At 45.3% G+C, this 19019-nt stretch overlaps 1 protein-coding gene across 1 annotated transcript in view; it reads left to right on the top strand.

Moving 5' to 3' along the window:
* Window positions 1-7063: 7063 nt before the first annotated feature.
* LOC308420185 (TLC domain-containing protein 4) overlaps window positions 7064-19019 on the top strand; it is a 51841-nt gene continuing 39885 nt past the window's right edge. The window contains exon 1 of the mRNA XM_080916093.1: window positions 7064-7248. The gene's annotated coding sequence lies outside the window, so the exon portion shown is untranslated. The remainder of the gene's footprint in view (window positions 7249-19019) is intronic.

Raw genomic sequence — 19019 nt, 5'->3', positions numbered from 1 at the left:
GGTCTTGGTATTATTTTTATCACAATAGTAACATCAATAAACAAGTTAGTACAACCCCATCATTTATTGAATTGTAGCATCAGAAACAAACCTAAGTTCTTCAGTCCCTATCATATACCTAATTATTATAGTCATGTGTAGCAGGAGACTGGCTTGGAGGGTTCTCTTTTCTAAGGTCATCAGCATGTCAGCTTGTCACCTAAGCCCTTGCTGCCTCATAGCAGGGTGCCCTGCTCCTCTTTCTCAGTCTTTGATCTCCTCATTCTGTTGCTTAAAACCCTCAACTTTCTTCTCTCCTGAGCAGAGTCTACATAATTTAGTGGGGCATAATTTATTTTTCATAATCTCTCAGGGCCTTAGTGGCCTTGGCTTCTGCTGCTGAGTCTATAAGTGTATGTTGACTATTCCTAGTTTTGGGGGCTCTTGAGGACATGCTGAGTTCCTCTGTGCTTCTGTGGATTTACACATTCCTCCTCTTTCTAGAGAGGCCCTTTTTCACTTCTGCCTGGATTTTGGGCTCAAAAATCCAAGTTCCAATCATTCTCTCCCCCCCCCCCCCCCACATCTAACCTTTCAGTGTTTCGATTCTCCTTTGTTTCTCAGAAATGTTTACATGGAAAGAACTGGAGTTTTCCTACCCACATGATTTTTTTTTCTTTGAGCTTTTCATGCATAAAATAGGGTACTACGATGCTGGGCACATTGTAAGTACTCAGAATAAACAGTCATTATTTAGCTCCTATGCAATTAAGACTCGCATGTATTATTCTAGCACAATAACTTTGAGTCCACTGCACTTCCTTAGTGATGCTCTGCCCATCCTTCTACGTTCAGCACAAACTATTCTGGGATTACTTCTCTTAGTTTTTGCACGTGCATGTATGCACTTGCACGTGTAGGGATGGATGCATGCGGGACATGGGTTTGTCCTGAAGTTGCTATCCTAGTCTTCCTCAGTCACTCTACACCTTATTCTTTGAGGCAAAGTGTCTGCACTGCACTCAGATCTGGTTGATATAACTACTTCTAAGTAGCTGGCTTGCTGTGGGGTCCCTTCTCTGTATCCTCAGGGCAGGCTGCCATGCCCACCTTTTGCAGTTTGCCAAACTCGGGTCTCCATGTTAGCACAGCAAGTACTTGACCCACTGAGCCCCATCTCCAGCCTCCTTTTTGGTAAACGCTCTACATTTACTCCATGGTTGTCCATTTTCCTTAAGCTCCCATCTCTTCTGCTAGCCCAGAACTCTGTGAGTACAGGGACTATTGCTTATCTACCCCAGCCCAGTATAGATTGGTATTTAATAGACGTTGGCTGATTGGCTGAACGGATATATTCATGAGTGGACACAAATTAGTCTCACAGGACTTATAATGAGTAGCAGCATGCCCGGTAGTATTGGTCTCATTTGGCAATGTTTACTGAGTATAGTCTGCTTTATACTTTCCTATCTCCTTCACAGTAACAGCTTCATGCATGGTAGCCAAGTGCTCTTCTCCCGCATGACATCCCCAACTCTTTTGACCTTCTATTTTGAGACTGGATCTCACAAGGGTACCCAGGAAAGTAGTCTTGAACTCATTCTATAGTACAGCCTAGAAATTGTGATTCTTCTGGTCCAGTCTCCCAAACAGCCGGGAGAACATACTACCAAGACCGTTGGTGCCCACTGATTCCATTTAATTCCCACAGTAGCTCAGTTAGGTCTTGCCTACATGAAATCTATTTTTAAAGTTATTCAAGATTATTCTCATTACTTTTTAGATAAAGTAACTGAGGTTGAGGGTAATGACATAGAATTCTTCAAGCCACATGGCTAGTTAAAAAAAAGTAAAAACTGGCTTTGTTGTACCAGTTAGTCAGAGGACATCTTGCAGGAGTTGCTAGAGGTAGGTCTGAGCATTTTATGCCTGCAGTGATCCGATAGGCAAGGTGGCCCTGAGTTCAGTCCCCAGCACTGCACAAGGCTATAATCAAAGCACTTGGTAGGTGGAGGCAGGTAGATCAGAAGCTCAAGGTCACCCTCCATTCTATAGTGAATTTGAGGCCAGCACACATACTGGTTAAAGGACACTTGGCGGGAGTCATTTCTCTCCGTTTACCACCAGGGTCCCAGGGATTGAATTTAGGTTGTCAGATCTGGCAGCAAGTGCCTTTACTCATTCAGCTGTCTCTTTCTCACTGGCCCTCAACAGTTGACGGTTCTGAGGTGAATGGACTAGGGTATGGTGACTCCTTAGAAGGGAAAGATAGGGAATGACTTTAGAATTGTCACTGGCTGTTGTATGGTGGAGTTGATATCAGATACATTCTGAGAGCATGGGGAAACAGCCAAGACAGGTTAAGGTAAGGATGAGCTAAGTCAACACTGGGTGAAGCCATCGCCTGGATTAGGAAGAAATGAACCGAGTTTAAAGGTTAATTGCAAAATAGAGTTAATTGTCAGAGTAGAAAAGCACAGGTGTCCTTGGCTTCTAGGAGCCACCCAGACTTTGAAATGAAACGCCCAAGGGCTCTGGAATTGTGGCAAGAGCTGTGTGAGACATAAAAGCTGAAGGTGGATCAAGTAGAACACTGTATGTATGTGTGTGCATGTTACCTCTGTGTGTAGGTGTGTTCACCTGTGTACATGCTTTTTGAGACAGTGTCTCCTACTGAAGCAGGAGCTTGCCTTTTTGGCTAAAATAGATGGCCAGTGGGCCCCTGGGATCCTCTTGCCTCCCAGCTCCTCGAGATTGCAGGTATGCCAGCATATTAGGAAAGGACAAAAGGGCAATGCATTTAGAGAATAAAACACAGGCTAATATGCTACTACCAAGAATTCACCAAAGCGGGGAGGGAGAAAATTTAAAAGGACAAATAGGATAAAAATCCCTTAGTGTTCGATATAATCAATGAAAAAAAAAAAAAGACTAATTCTAAGATACATTATTGGGATGTTCAGGCTTCCAAGCATAATGGGAATGTCTGGGAAGAAAGAGTCAGAGGAACTGTAGGAACTGTGGAAGCTCCTTTGTCTCAACACCACTGGGAGAACAGCAAATAGAAATTTTCCCAGACTGTGCCTTCTGTGGACGCCTCTGAAGAAGGTGCTGAGTTGGCGCTTCAGCAAATCGAGAGTGGAGTCAAAGTGACAGGTTTGGGTGTTGGAGGGTGTTACTGATGGGTATTTGATGGCTATGCTAAAAACTGAATAGCATTTAGGCTAGATACATGTTCTAAAATATCCAAAAGAGCCGGGCCAGTTATTAACTCCCCCAAGGAGGGCAGTCAAGAAAAATGTTATCATGCACGGGACTTGACTTGCCAATGAGTTCTTCTGTTCACCTGGTCAGGATGACGTAAACCCTAATTACTGTTTATTGATTGTGATGAGGCTAATTTGGGATCAAGGGCAGGGCAGGTGTTGGGGGAAAGAACTAGATCCTCAAATACTGTGACAAGATGCCAGTCTAGAGCTGAAAATCCAGAAACATAGAACAGTATTGGGAAATACAGAATCCATAGCAGAGTTTGAGGAATGTGGCTGAGGCCAGGTGAGAAAGTAGGCAGGCTATAGTTTTTACTTGAATCTTTAAGAATCATTTTAAAATGTCATATAAATTTTAAATGACTCATATATATGTATATATATGAATTTCATTTAAAAATAAAATGTAGGGACTGGAGAGATGGCTCAGTGGTTAAGAGCACTGACTGCTCTTGCAGAGGTCCTGAGTTCAATTCCCAGAAACTACATGGTGGCTCACAACCATCTATAATGGGATCTGATGTCCTCTTCTAGTGTGTCTGCAGACAGCTACAGTGTACTCATATATAATAAATAAATATACCTAAAGTAAATACATCTTTAAAAAATGTAAACAAAGGCAATGCACATATATTCAGGGAGAAAAACATAAATGTAAGCACAAAGAACTCAAAATTTATCCAGAATTTTACCCCTACAGGGATAACATTTCTTAATATCTTCAAATGGCTTCTTCCTAAAACACAGTTGAAAGTAGTTTTGAATAAATACCCATAAAATTTGGCAAAAAGTTCTTAATATATAAAAGTCCTAGAGCAGTTATTCATTTTTGTTACTAACTGAACCACGCCCCAAACCTGCCCTCACCCCTCTCTTCCTCCTCCCTCCCAGCCACTCCTGCTTGGGCTGTGGATGAGCCTAGGGCTTTGTACAGCCAGGCAAGGGCTTTGTCTCTGAGACAGCTCTAGCCCAAACTTCTGATCAGAATGTGTGGTATCATTTAGGCCCCACCTCTCTAACAGGAAGAAGAGAATGAAGCAATTTTTTCTGAGTTCCATTGTTATTTTAAAAAACCAAGTTGGGGGGGGGGGTTGCTGGAGAGATGGCTCAGTGGTTAAGAGCACTGACTGCTCTTCCAGAGGTCCTGAGTTCAGTTCCCAGCAACCACATGGTGGCTCACAACCATCTGTAATGAGATCTGATGCCCTCTTCTGGTGTGTCTGAAGACAACTACAGTATACTTATATACAATAAATAAATAAATCTTTTAAAAAACCAAAGTAGTTTTCAGTCTCATTTATACAATCACCTGTATTAGAAGTATAAAGATTTTTTAAAAAATTATCAGGGAAATTTGCATCATTTAAGAGAATTTTATTTTATTTTAATTTATTTATATATTTTATGTATGAGTATTTTGCCGAATGCACACCTGCACACCAGAAGTGAACATCAGACCCCTTCTTTATGGTTGTGAGCCACCATGTGGGTGCTGGGAATTGAACTCAGGACCCAGTGCTCTTAACCACTGAGCCCTCTCTCTGGCCTTTACTAGTTGATGAATAAATATTTCTACTTCTCTTGAGCTGTTTCTATGACTAAAAAGCATAGAAAGTACAATTTAGCTTTGATGCATGCAACACATGGAAAATGCAGGACTTCGTAAGGTAAATCCAGAATTTTGCAGAGGTTTTGTGAAGAGTAACTAGAATTTAAAGGTGAATAACTGAAACGACCTAAAGAAATTAAATTGCATAAAAAAAATTCAGAAAACATACAATAGGTATATTCTCTTCTAAAATCACCTTTTAAAAACCAGACTAAAATTTAACGTTCAGCCTGGGCATGTATTAAGGTGGATCTTACACGAGTTAGACGTCAGCCCGGGCTAGCTGAGACTGTCAGATCTGGAGGCAGTGGGGGAGAAGAGTAAGTTTTGAAATTCAACTAGTACTTTCAGATCTCAGGCACTATGTAATCTCAATACACTCTTGCAGTTTGGCAATGCATTTATAGCGGCCCATGAAGAAACAATGGGACAATCATATTTCCATAGTGTATTTCTATAGGTTTACCTGGCTTGTTTGGTTAACTGCTGTTGGTGTTAGAGGATTAAGAGACGTTAAAGGCAATGATGGTGCATTTATCAGAAGAGAACAGGGCAACTGCCCAACAGTGATGAGCTAGGACAAGATGACAGCCATGAACTAGCACTGTGAAATTTGTCCTACCTGAACTGACCCTGTAGATATCTGCTTAGCACCATCACACACCCACACAGCTATGAGATGGGCACATGAGTACCCGAAGCAGCTATGGGGCAAAGCAAAACAATCAGGGGCCATGCAGGTTGTGAAATATCCGTGACGAAACAGGTGTGGCCATGGCATGGCTGTCCTGGAATGCTGAGACTCTTGGGCAGAGCTTGGGGAACAATCCTCATGGTCTTTCTGGCTGCTTTCCTGACCATGTAGCTGATAGAGATTTTCTCTGTGGTTCTGCCCTGACCGGGGGCTTTCAGAAAGAGTTGAACTGTTCCATTTCTAAGATGAAGAAGTGAGTTTCAGTGAGCTGGGTTAGCTCAGTTAGCTGAAGACAGCTCCTCTAAAAAGAACTCCAGGTTCTAATAAGTAGGATTTGGGTTCTATTGTTTCCCATGTTGAATATAAATACAGATGTGGTGTGAGATCATGTGTGCATTTTCTGGCCTAAATCGGCAGCAGATGGTCCCTGTGTGTATACGTTAGGTCAAATGTGTAAGCTTTATTGGTAGGTATTTCTCAACTGTCCCACATCATTAATGGTGGACTTTCCAAGTGATTCGATTTATGTAGAATTTACCTCTTTCCAAAAATAGGACTTTTAACTGCCTTTTTGCAAACCATGCAGCTTGTGTGTACCGCTGCATTATTTAGTTTTACTCCAGGTAATTCTATCTGCTTGATACAGCAGGTCAGAAAGCATCGTTTATGGACTCCGCAATTTGGCATACTAAGCCAGTATACATAAAACAAACAAAATCCCAAACAGTCCAGTCTTATTTAAACATCCTGACCACAGATGGGCCCACGATGTAGATGGATTGCTAGTGTACCCGTTTTTGTTACGTGGGGAATCGAATCCAGGGCCTTGGACATGCTAGGCAGGGGCTACACTCGGACTGCTTGGGGTGATCTCCAGCGTTTGGGAAGAGGCTGCTCTGAGACGTCCACACACTTGCCTCCTACCCGGTTTGGCTCGCACCTGCAGCCTCAAACCAGAGCGGGGCGGAGCTCGACTTTGGCCGTGTCAGACGTGGCAGGAGAGAGAAAAAAAAAAAAAAAAAAAAAAAAAAAAAAAAAGATCAGTTGCCCTTTCATCCCCTTCTCGGTAAAGCACACCATGCCGATCTTTTGCACAGCGTTTGGGCATATAAGGCAGAATTCGCCATTGACAAAAGGGCTTTGGTTTACGTGGCGAGCCGGGGCGCTGACCGCCGCGGAGGCGGACTCACGCACTTCTCCCCACTTGTGAGGTCTGTGACTTGCTGGGAAAGCCCGTGAACCGCACACTGCACCCGGGTCGAGGTGTGAGCTCTCCGGGTTCCGTCCCAACCCACCGCCGAAGCTCGCGTGCGGCTCTGAGCCCCTCGCGGTGCTCCCAAGTTCCAGCGCCGGGAGGTGGGCCCCACGCGCGGCCTCCGGGCCCCGCCCACTCTGGCCTGGGGTCGGAGCCCCGGGCTAGCGCCAGCCCAGTCCGAGCGGCCGCGGCCCCTTTAAGGAGCCGCTCTGCGGTAACCCGAGCCCGCAGTCCGGGCGGGCGCGGCGGCGGCGGCGCGAGCCTCGGCGACAGCTCCTCCAGGCTCCCCACCACCCCCGGCTTCCCGCGAGCATCTCGCGCGTGGCTCCGGCCGGCGCAGCCCTCGGGCCGGGCTGGATGAGCAGGCGTCTGTGAGCCCCGCTGCGCTCTCCCGGCGCCGCGCAGCCGCCTCCCGCGGGAGTCGTCCCGGGACTCGGCACAGGTGACGCCGTTTGGACGGGATCCGGGAGGAGGAGGGCGGCCTCGCCCGGCACAGCTCCGGGCACGGCGCCGCGTCGCACCGGCCTAGCGCGGCCGAGCTCGGGCGCCCGGGGCGGGTGGCAGCGCGCGGGAGGCTCCCGCAGGTGTGCGGCGGCGCAGCATCCTTCCTGCCGCCGGCCCCGCGCCGCTTGCCTTGGAGCAGATGACGTCCCGGGCCCGCGGTCCCCGCGCCGGCCCGGGATCCACTCGGTTCTCCCAGGCAGCTCGGTCCATCCTCCCCGGCTTTCCTGCTTGGCTAGCGGCATTCGAGGGGTCTGAGCCCAAAGCGAAGGGGTGCAACCTTTGGGCCTGCGGGAGACGCTTTCTTGCAAGAGACCCGCTCACAGTCAGGAGCATCAAGTGGCAACCCCTTTGTCCCCCATCCTCTTTCTAAAACATATAGCTTTTATTTATCGCCCCCTCCTCCCACCGCTGCTCTCAAGTGGGTCCCACCCGAGTGCTGAAGTCTAGTGGAGGGAGAATTGGTTTCTCTTTCCAGCCACCGTAACCCCCTGGCAAGTTGATTAAACTAAGTGCCTTCGTTTACCCTGGCAGGAAATGGGGTTTCTAATTCCAGTATTTATTTTCCCACCTTTCCAAGATGGTAGGACAACCTCTGTGAAACTGGCTTTGAGTTAAGTTCGTTCAAGAGCCACTTGCTGGCCTGTGTTTTTGTTTTGTTTTATTTGTAAGCATTTTCGAGCCAGTGGGTATGTGTATGTAAAATTGCAGAATATTAAACAGTAATCTTTGATGTTTACATTATTTCAGATACTGGTTTGGAGGCAATGTAGAAGAGTTTGTGTGAATGGTGGAATGTTTATAGTGGACATGTTTGTCATTTTATTTAGTAAAACCTTTACATAGTCAGATCATTGAAAAATAAAAAAAAATGAATCTAGGATGGGGATGCTTTAAGGTGAAACACTTCTGTATGAACATATAGTGCTAAGTGGAACATTTATCAGTAGTTTCTAAGTCAGTATATTCAGGAATCCCACTTCCCAAGTTCCATCCGGTTAAAGATTTTATTTTTCCTCTTTGTTTCTGTTTTCCTTGAGTTGTATGGATGAAACGAAATAAGAATGTGTACCTGCAATGTGGAGCCTCCCCTCCCCTGTGCCATGTGATGATCCAGAGAATTTATCTTCTCTGGATCCCTGCACCGACTCTTTCACCACACTGCCTCTGTCCAGTGACCCTGCTGTGCCATCCTTCATGGGTTTTATCCGTCTGGGCTGGCTGCCTTTGCTCCAGTTGCTTAGTCATTATTATTAGCTTTGTGTTTCTGCTCCTTCCAGTAAAAGCCTTCATCTGGGGGAAAAGAAGGAAGGATGGCTTTTGCCACCAAAGTCCTCTAGTCACTTGGAACTGGCTAGGGATAACAGTTGTCTGAGGCTTGAAATGTCAATCCTCAGAGAAGATGGACATTTACTTAGAGTTTTCTGAATAGACTCACAGAGTAAGGATGCAAGAGCTGGCCTGGCCTTGTATCATTTGCTGAGATCTCCACTAGAGAGATTCCACTGGACTATCAAGAGAAGCCCTGTGGGGGAACTGCTGAGCTTTGAGAAGTCCTACTGTGCTAAGACTGCGCTAACCCTAACTCCTGCAAAGGAGTGGGAAGGCAGAAGAGTCCTACAAGAAGGGATGGCCACCTTCCCAGACTAACATAACCAATGGAGCAAAGGAGCCTGGGTTTCTGAAGGGAGGCAGGAAAGGGCCTGGGATGCAAAGAGGAAGTGGAAGAGTCTGAGGTTTGCTCTGTCACTCTTTGAGAATTTATTGTCCCTCACCATCAAGCGCAGCTACATTATAGTCATCAGACCTGTTCCCTCCCCTTCCTTGGTGCCCTAAAGGAGGCCTGGCACTCCTGTGTCCTCTCAAAGCCCTGTTTATTAGGGGACACCACGCAGTTTAAGTTCATAAACCCCTCAGACCTCAAATCTCCCTCCGCCCTGCTTCCAAGTTAATGTTCTGTCTTACAGGTTAAAGATTCAGTGGATCTTTACTATGGAGGGTTAGCTGAGCAGACTGCACTGAGATACAGAAAAGTTATCCTTTTCTACAGTTTTCCTTTTGAAGAAGACAGTGAACTAATTAGAGTGGTGGCTGCCTGGAGGGCAGAGTTATGTGAGTTCTATTGAATAGCCTGTGCCATCGCCCTTGGGCAAGGCAGGGATCCCAGCAAGTGCAGACGGTTTCCCGCTACTCTCCCCACTTCCACTTGTCCTGGGGTGGGGGAGGGAGGAGCAGCATGGGAGGTGCACATCCCATCTGTCTGTGGGATGGCAAACGGGACTTTGGGTGATAAGGACAGCGGACACGTAACTATTTGTTATGAACACGCCCCATCAGGAAAGTGAGGTGATTTCATAAAGAAACCCAAAGCATGTTGGCAGTGTTTTCTCTTAAGCCACCGCCTTGGAGATCCCAGCAGACCCCAGATCCTGCGAAGTCAAGATAAGGCAGCACTAGAAAAGAGGTTTCTTTGCTCAGATGGCATGGTGCATTTAGGAAGAGGTAATCCTGTGGATACACGAGGAGCCTGTAAAGCAGTGTAACAGGCCAGTGCTCTTGAAAGTAGCCCCTGAAGATCGCTGCACATCTGCTCAGAGCTTAAACCACAGGGGAGAGGAGATGTTGAATAATGGGACCAGTGCCCCAGACCTGATGATAGAAGCAGCGTTCCAAACGTTACTGGGCCAAGACACCAGAAAGTGCATTTTTACTTTGAGGCCCAGAGCACAAATAAGTACATGAGTATCTATCTAAAACAAGTTTTTATTCTTGTTCTGTTTCTAGTTGGAATTTTTAGAAGACCCCTCTAGTCCACCGTTTGATCAGTGGAAAACCCCTAGCAGGGTGGCCTAGAGATGCTGGAAGAGGTCTGTCTGGATCTGTCTGTCGACAGAAGGGAGTGTGGGACCTGTCTGGTTTGTGAAGGTATGAGACTCATAGAGCCACAAGGCAGCTAGACCGGACAGATGCAGGCAGGGACCTCCCGCTTGTTCCTTCACTGCAAAGCTTTTGAAGGCGGAGGAGGACAAAGTTGCAGCGTGGAAAGGAAGTTGCATTTGGATTTCAAAGCAGATTTCTTTGGAGCACTAGCTTTTTCTTTGTCGAGTTTGTGAGGAAACAAATGGGCCAGAACAAAATAGCTGATAGATTTAGGTCATGTCCACTTCTGTGGGCCGCTTAGGGGAGCGCAGGGGCTCAGATGTGGGAAAGATGTGTAGGAGGCTCATGCTTCCTGGCTTGGAGAAGTTCTGAGCGAGCTCAGGGGGGTGCGTTGTTCCTAAGCCTCACTTGCTGGTTGTTCTCAGTAAGAAGTTGGCTGCTTGCCTCACCAAGAATTGGAACAGTATTCTCATTCCCGTTTATGACACGGCGAGGCTATCGGGACTCCCTCAGAGGTCTATTTTATGGTCTATGATCAGATTCAAGCTTCTGCCTCAATCATTGTCAAGCAGCTAATTCTACTGGGCGCCCTAGAGTTGGCCAAGAGCAGAGACTATTCTTTGGGCTTTTGATTTCCCTTTTCCTAACAATTAACATCTGACTCCCACAGCCTAACACTCCCAACACAGGTAAAACAGAGCTTACCGAAGAAACTACACAGGTATCAGAGCCTGTTGCTTAGTTACTGATAGATTTTTTTTCATTGACATCTGACCTACTTGGATTCTCCTTTTGAACCATCTGGATTCCTGATGACCCTTTCTGACTGCAGGTGATATTTTTTAGGTGTTTAATGTCACCCCTCCCCCCTTTTAAAATCTGTCTGGCATTTGTCTACTGTTTTCAATACAGGTTTCATTAATATTATCTTGTATCCTCCAACTTATTTTTAATGCCCAGATGCTCCTGTGAGCCCAGTTTTGGATCACAGACTCTAAAGACAACTATATGCTGATGAGTTTTTTGTATTGGCTTTAATTGATCTTCCAGTTTGGAAGCATAAGGAGAAAGTACCTTGGGTCAGGCTCATTCCAAATGATTCTCTCCAAGGGTACTCAAAATCCATCGAAAGAAGTGTTTTGGGGGCAGAGACTGCACATAGTAGGGGAGACCGTTCTGTAAGGCTATGTGCTGAGCCCTCTGTACTACAAAGAAAAAGAAAAGCATATCTTGAGAGCACTGATAATTTCTTCTGTCTTGGAGTGTGTTTATTTGATGAAATGGCAGCAAAAAAGAATTTTAATTGATAAATTTTTAGTTTTTTTTATTATTATTAAATTTCAAAAGCCCCCTAACGGTTGCATTTTAGGTAATTTGCCTTTTTTTTATTTCCTTCTTTCTTTTCTTCTTCTTCTTCTTCTTCTTTTTTTTTTTTTTTTTTTTTTTTTTTTTTTTTTTTTTTTTTTTTTGTCTTTTTCTCCTCCCCGAAATCCCCCAGACTTGGTTTCTCTGTGTAACAAACTCACTCTGTAGAGCAGGCTAGCTTTGAGTTCAGAGATCTGTCTGCCTCTGGCCAGCTATTCATGTGAGTGTGTGTATGTGTGTGTGTGTGTGTGTGTGTGTGTGTGTGTGTGCCAGGAGTCCACATCTAAATTTTTACCAATCATTCTCCACCTTGTTTGTTTGCTTGTTTTCAAGACAGGGTCTCACTATGTAGCTCTGGCTGTCCTAGAACTCAGCTATTGTAGAACAGGCTGGCCTGGAATTCACAGAGATCTGTCTGTTTCTTTAGGCTAGGATTAAAGGCTTGGGCTCTATCACACCTACCTGGCTCTTTCCACCCTGATTTTAAAGACAGCATCACCCACTGAAACTGGAGCTCAGTGTTTGGCTGAACTAGCTGGCTAGAGAGCTCCTTCTATCTCTGTAGGTGGGAGCTACAGAGGAGCTCACCAGGGGAGGATGGAGATCCAAATGTCCTCAGATTCTCATGAGGATAGAGCAGGCTCTTTATCGACTGAGCCATCTCTCCACGCCCACTTTTCATGTTTTTTTGAAAGCCTGTGTATTACCAGAAAGATGGTTTGTAGAAAAATGGCATGCTGTGGGGCCAGATAAAGATCGAGTGGGTGGTGGAGAGGAAAGACTCATCTCCTAAGCAGAGGCGGCGTACTGGCAACTCCTAGATTCACATCTCAGAAACAAACCCTTAAGACACTGAGGATTTGGAAAGCTTGGTAATGCCTTTGAATGGCCCAAGATAATAAATATTTCCCCAAGCAGGAGTATCTTAGGTACTTGGGAGTCTGAGGCAAGAGGATTGCAAGTTTGAGGCCAGCCTTGGCAACTTAGGAAGACCTCTGTCTCAAAGTAAAAGTGAGTAGAAGGAAACCTGGGGTGGTGACACAAACCCACAATCATAGCCCTTGGAAAGATGAGGCAGGATAATCAGGATTCAAGGGCAGTCCCTGCTATGTAAGGAGTTTGAGGCCAGTATGTGAGATCCTGTCATAGATAGATAGATAGATAGATAGATAGATAGATAGATAGATAGATAGATAGATAGATACACACACACACACACACACACACACACTCATACATGAATGAATTGGGATGTAGCTCAGTGATAGTAAGCTAGTATATATCAAAGCCCTGGGTTCAGTCACAGTGTTGGAGCTGCGCAGAGAACAATTTGAAAAGATCTATACACTACAGCAACATAAACTAGATATAGGGGTAAACAAATCACAAACGCAATGGAAGTATGAGTAAGGCTGCCTGGTGCACTATGAACTCCTCTTCTCTCTACAAGCTCTGCTTTGTAATGCTCCAGTAGTTCAGGATCCTGGGCTGGGAGATGAGAGCAGAAAGCCTTTGGTTCTGAAGGTCCTGGGAGATGGGGAAGGGAGTGTGGTTTGGGCCAGCTAGTTTAGCCAGTCGCCGAGCTCTAGTTTCAGTGAGTGATGCTGTCTTTGAAAACAAGAGGGAGAGTGACTGAGCAAGACACATGTGGACTCCTGGCTTCCACACATACATTCTCACACACCTACACAAGGTAGATCTCTCCTTTTGAGTTTTTAATTGGCAACACCATACCTGCAAAGGCTTGGTGAACATACCAGCCATCTGTGCTTCATACAGTAAAACCTAGTGGCTTGACTTTCTGATGCCATCTCAGATCAAGTTCTTCGGTGCTAGCCAGGGGCCTCAGGAAAAGGTCAGTAGGGTGAGGTGTGAGTTCATGGGCTTAACCCAGAAATAGCTTTAACAGGACCTAAAGGGACACATGATCAAGATAAGTAGCAATGTGATCCTCTACCTGGATAGTCCTTTTACAAGGCAGTGCACAGTGTACAACTTGAGTTTATAAAGCTGGGGACCTTGATTACTCAGAAGTCACCTGGATCTCAGCTTCTGTAGTTACCAGACACGTGTCTCAGTAACCGCTCCCTAGAATAGATCTCTGTAGCCCCGGCCAGGGGGTCACCCGTGATCCTCCTTCCAGTCTCTCAGGTAGCTGGAATTAGAGACCTGCATTATCAAGCCAAGTCTTCAGGACAGCCCTTCACGACTGAGGCTGTGGGCCACCCTTAGTTTCTTTTGCATGATTCGCAGTGTTTAATGAATTCAAATGTGAGACTTGTAGTTAAACTGTGATGTTAACGAGACATGTGCTCGATTTGTACTGTAACTCTCTAGGCCAAGAACTGGTTAAAACAAAACAAAAGGAAACCGCAGCTGTTGGGTGTGGTGGCACACACCTTTAATCTCCTTGAAGGATCACTGTATGTTCAAGGCCAGCCTGGTCTATATAGGGAGTTTCAGGCCAGCCAGCTCTGTGTAGTCGGCTTCAGACAACAAGAAACAAAGCAGGAACAAAATCTACTGTGTGTTTTTGACTATCCGACAGGTTCCACGCTGGATGCTGAGTCAGGTTGGTAAGTATCCAGTCTTGGCTAATAGTAGTAAGATCTGGTGTTAGGTGAAGGTGTTTTCATCGGGAGAGGTCAGAAGAGAACTTGCTCCGAGTACTTTCAATAGTTGTGATGGCTCTTAGGTAGCTGAAGGAAAGGCTACCTAAGAATGAGTAAACTCCTTGGCTATCTCAGTGTTTGTTTGAGAAACATTATTCATGTCATATATATTAAACAAAACAACCTTGATGCCACATGAGAAGACATGCAAGATCTGTCTTTCTCCTACCCATTCCCACAGATGCTATAACTTTCTCCTTTTTTGTGGCCGAGTAGAATTCTGCTGTGATGTCAACCAGATTTCTTCATCTGTGGATGGACACCTCAGTTGATTTCACCTTGGGCACTGGGAATAACTATACCGTAAATATGGTCATGCAGGTTTTCTCTGTGCTGTTCATACTTATGATTCCTTTGGGTCTATACCCAGGAGTAGTTTGGCTGGATCCCATGGCGGTTCTATTTCTAGGCATCAGAGGAGGAACCTTTGTAATGATTCTCTCAGTGGCCTCAGTAATTTACATTACTGAGGGAATTACACGTGGGAACCCAACAGTAAGTCCCCCCCATCCCCCTACCTTCTCTCGATTGTTTTCTTGATGTTTAGCTCTTAGGACTGGGCTGAGATTTGCATTTCCATGATGACTAAACATGTCTGCCATATATCTACTGGCCATTTGTACTTTGAGAATTATCTGGTCCACTTGCACATTTATAGGCTCGATTTCTCGGTGTTTGATTTTGAGTTATTAATATACTGTTAGAGTCCCCTGTTAGAGTATACCTAGCAAAGATGTTCTTCCATTCTATAGGCTGTCTTTTCATGCTGTTAGTTTCTCTGCTTTGGGAATCTTATTTAAACTTTCAAACTCAAACCAGATCATAAATATATATGAAGAGCTTTTAGGCCTAGGAACGATTTAATGGAGTTAGATACAGAATGTCAGATCGTATGGTTCAGGGCTAACAGTGAGCTTAGGTGCGATTTTTCTTACTTAGGAAAGGACTTAATAGTTGGAGGCGCTGCATGTGTATTTATGTGTGTATTCTTTATTTTTTTTAAAGACAAGAGTCTCACTGTGTATCCTTGACTGGCTTGGAACAAACTATGTAGATCAGGCTGGCTTCTGCATACCCAGTGCTGGGATTAAAGGCATGAGACACTAAACCTAGTCAAGCTCTATTTTACTTTGTTTTGAGAGGGGGTCTCTGATATCCTCTGTTGGCTTTGGACTCCTGTGTAGCAAAGGATGACCTTGCATTCCGGATCCCCCTGCCTTTACCTTTTAATCTTGAATATTTTGCATGTGCCATCATACAGAGATCAAAATTCTTGATTGGACATCTTAAAATAATGTTATTTCTTGGGAATCAGGGGACTGGCTAGGAAGGTCTTCATAGGGGAACTGCAATAGCTATTTCTGGTTGACAACTTGACTATATCTGGAATGAACTACAACCCAGAATTCGAGGGCTTACCTGTGATCCAGATTTTGAGGCTGGAAGTTTCTGACCTAGATCTTGTTGGCATAGTGACCATGAAAAGTTTAGGCCCAGGCAAGGTAGTACACACCTTTAATCCCAGGAGACTAAGACTAGTAGACCTCTGAGTTCAAGGACAGCCTGGGACAAAACAAGTCCCACATGTAGGCATGGAGGTACACACTTTAATCTGGGCCACACCTTCTGCTGCAGACTGCATACTATGGAAAGAAGACTCTCTCTTAGCTACTTGTACTTACTTGCCAGCACATCTGTTGGGATCTACTTCTACAGAAGGCCAGCTGAAACAACTAGCCTTGTGGGACTGAGCAACTACTATATCCTTGGACTTCCCGTCCACAGCAGACCATTGGGGGGGGTAGTTGGACTAAGACAAATTCAAATTTGGCATCACAACAAATTCCCTTAGTGTATAGAGACATTCCATATGTTCTGTGGCTCTAGAGAACCCTGAGTAATACAGGAACAGACTCAGGAAGTAGGTGCGTTAGCTTCAGGGTCAGGTCACTGGGCTGGAAGATCCCAGATGGCCTACTAGTGTGGCTAGTCATTGTTTTTGAATGTTGGCTACCAACTGCAATTTCCAGCCTCAGTTTCCTCATGGGCTTGTGGCCAGCACTACAGTTTAGAGGAAGAACAGGCATGGAGAGCTGCCCTGAGAGCTGCCTCTGTGCTGTAACTCTCACACCCTCCCGTCTGCTGGATTCTGTGTATCAGCAGATGGCGAGGCCAGCCCTTGTGATGAAGGTACAGACTCCTGGTTGGGAGTCATAGTGTCAAATTACAAAGTAATTGCGAGCCATTTGACCCTACTCTTATTGTGTAATATAATGGTGACTGTTAAGACATTAAAACCACACAGACTTTTGGCCACTTAGGCATTCTTAAGCATGCCTATTGTATAGAGTTTGTAGTTTACAGAGGATAACTACTACTTCCTCCTTCCCCTCCTTTTCCTCTTTATCTTCCTCCTTTTTCTTCTGACTGAGACCCACCTGCCTCTGCCTCCCTGAAATTAAAGCTTACTGGGCTTAAAGGTGTGCACCCCAAGTCTGGTCTACCCAGGGTGTATTATTTCTAATTGACCTGGTTCTTTCCTGCTACATGGAATAAATCTTCCAAACCCATGGAGTGGGCCCTTCAGCTTCTTTAACCTCAGAGAATGCTCTCCTGAGGGGAGCAGGAAGGAAAAAACACAGAGGGAAGAGGGCGGAGTCTTGCCTCAGCCACTCCTCAGCACACCAAGGACTGCTGATTGGATGGTGAGAGGAATCTCCCAGCTCTTTAGGTTCTGACTTCCTGGGAAGCTCAGCAGGCCTCCAGTTGTGTCTCCCTCTCCTCCCTTTAAATAGAGAAGAAATTATTCAGGGAAAAATTGCGTGTTGTCCAGTTTTTCCTTGATTTCATGGCGTTGGCAGAGGGCCAGAAGATGCTCTAAGCCAAACAGCTCCTGCTGGGATCTCTCTCTGGGAAGGGAAGGGCACTGATTTGAAAATAAGCATATCAGAAGCTTGGAAGAAAATGCTGGCCTCCAGCCTTCCTAGCTGCTGCTTTGTCACCTGGTCTCTCAGCAAGTGACAGGACCCTTACAGCACAGACTCCGAATGCTCAGGTCTAGCATGCACTGGAAATGTTAATTTTATTAAAGACTAGCTTTCAAATGGTACCAGCTTTTAAACCTGCAATTCTTTTGATTTGTGCCAGAAACTGCAGTTAGTAGTGTGACTTCCCAATTACCGTGGCCCCTCCCCCAAGAGGTTCTGGTTTATCCTAAACTTGGCCACTGTACTCGGAACTTAGGAGTTTAAAGAACAAAAGCTCCTTTATGAAAAGAAAACAGTTTTAAGTAGGGTGAGATGAGAGAAAGCAACTTTGATCCCTTGTGTACTCAGAGCCTCTGGGCCCTAGAAAGCCAACTGGATTTCCTAGGGGGAGGCAGAATCCAGTGTGGCTGGAGCAGAGGGGCATAGGGAGAGCTGGTAAGGAGGTCCTCACCGGTGGGGGCCATGTTTCTTGTTAGGCATCCCTGCAAAGTCTGGGGAATAAATGCCAGCTGCAAAGAATACAAAGCAGGAAGAATACAACCCAATACGCCAAGAAATAAAATAAAAGGCGATGTACAATACACGAATGCCAGATATCATTTGTTTTTAAGATAAAACGCTAGAACATGAATCGGAATGGGAAGGCAAGGATGGAAAGTTCAACGATGGGCACTTGAGAGTCTGTCTCAAAATGGAAAGTAGACTGAGTCGGTGGTGGAGTGCTTGCCCAGCCTGTGCGGGGTCCTGGGTTCAGTATTGAGACCTGAAAACAAGCAAACGAACAGGAAAGACCCCAACAATGACAATACCTCAAATTAAAGCATATAAAGTACAGTCAAGGAAAATAAAAGTTATTTAAAATCCCAATTAATAACCTCTGAAATGGAAAGAAAACCTGATCAGAGGGAGCAGGGATTTTCGGGGGAGGGGAGTAAGGAGATGGTGTAACCCCCCTTTTGCCATGTCAGGTAATGTTGGCACGGACTAGCTCTTTGAGAAAATCTTTATCAGAAAACTCCTATTATAATAAACTACAGGAAGACCTTGAGATGGGTATGGTGGCTCATCCCTGAAATGGTAGCGCTTGGATGCCAGAGGCAGGAGGATTGCAGGGAATTCAGGCTTTGCCTTGAGTCTATCACTCGATCCTAAGCTAGAGAGTCCCGTTCACTTCCTCCCAGCAAAAAAGTAAAGACAGCAGAAAGGACCTGAGCAGAATTCAGGGAAAGAATCCTAGAAGTCATTTAAGATAGCAACAAAGAGACAGGATTGTGTCAGATAAGGTAAAATCTGTGATTAAAGAGATTTTCAGTAGATATAGGAATTATCAGGTGTTCTCTCTGACCGGTGGATAAGGTGGGGCCACCTAGAGCTGAGTGCAGATACTCCCTGGTAACCCACACAGAGCTTCTATTAGGGACTACATTTAGTTTTTCCTGTGCTTAACTTATTACATACAATTGTGAGGGCACCTTATGCTTTGTTACTATTAACACAACTGCTAAGTCTCAGTTGCCAGGGTCTTAACAGGAAGAATTGGAGAATTTGTCTTTAACTTAAATTTTGTTGCATGCTGCTGGGGACAAAAAGATTGGAAGATTGTTACCAGAATCAGGGGTCACAGTCTGTGCTCCAACATGCCAGGTTTGGCTCCTCATCCTCAATAAACTAAAGGAGATACATTAATAGTGGAAGGCTGGACAAGGAGATTTGTTCAAATTGGGAAGACAGAAAGAGATCCAGTGACTTCCCTAGTCGATCTCCAGGGGGTCCTGACTTGAGGGTGTGGCTTAATTAACAAGAGAGGG

This window comes from Micromys minutus (genome assembly GCF_963924665.1).
Source record: "Micromys minutus genome assembly, chromosome: 4".
Classification (NCBI taxonomy): Eukaryota; Metazoa; Chordata; class Mammalia; order Rodentia; family Muridae; genus Micromys; species Micromys minutus.
Note: the sequence above shows the minus strand (reverse complement) of the source record. Positions and strands in the feature narration are given on the sequence as shown.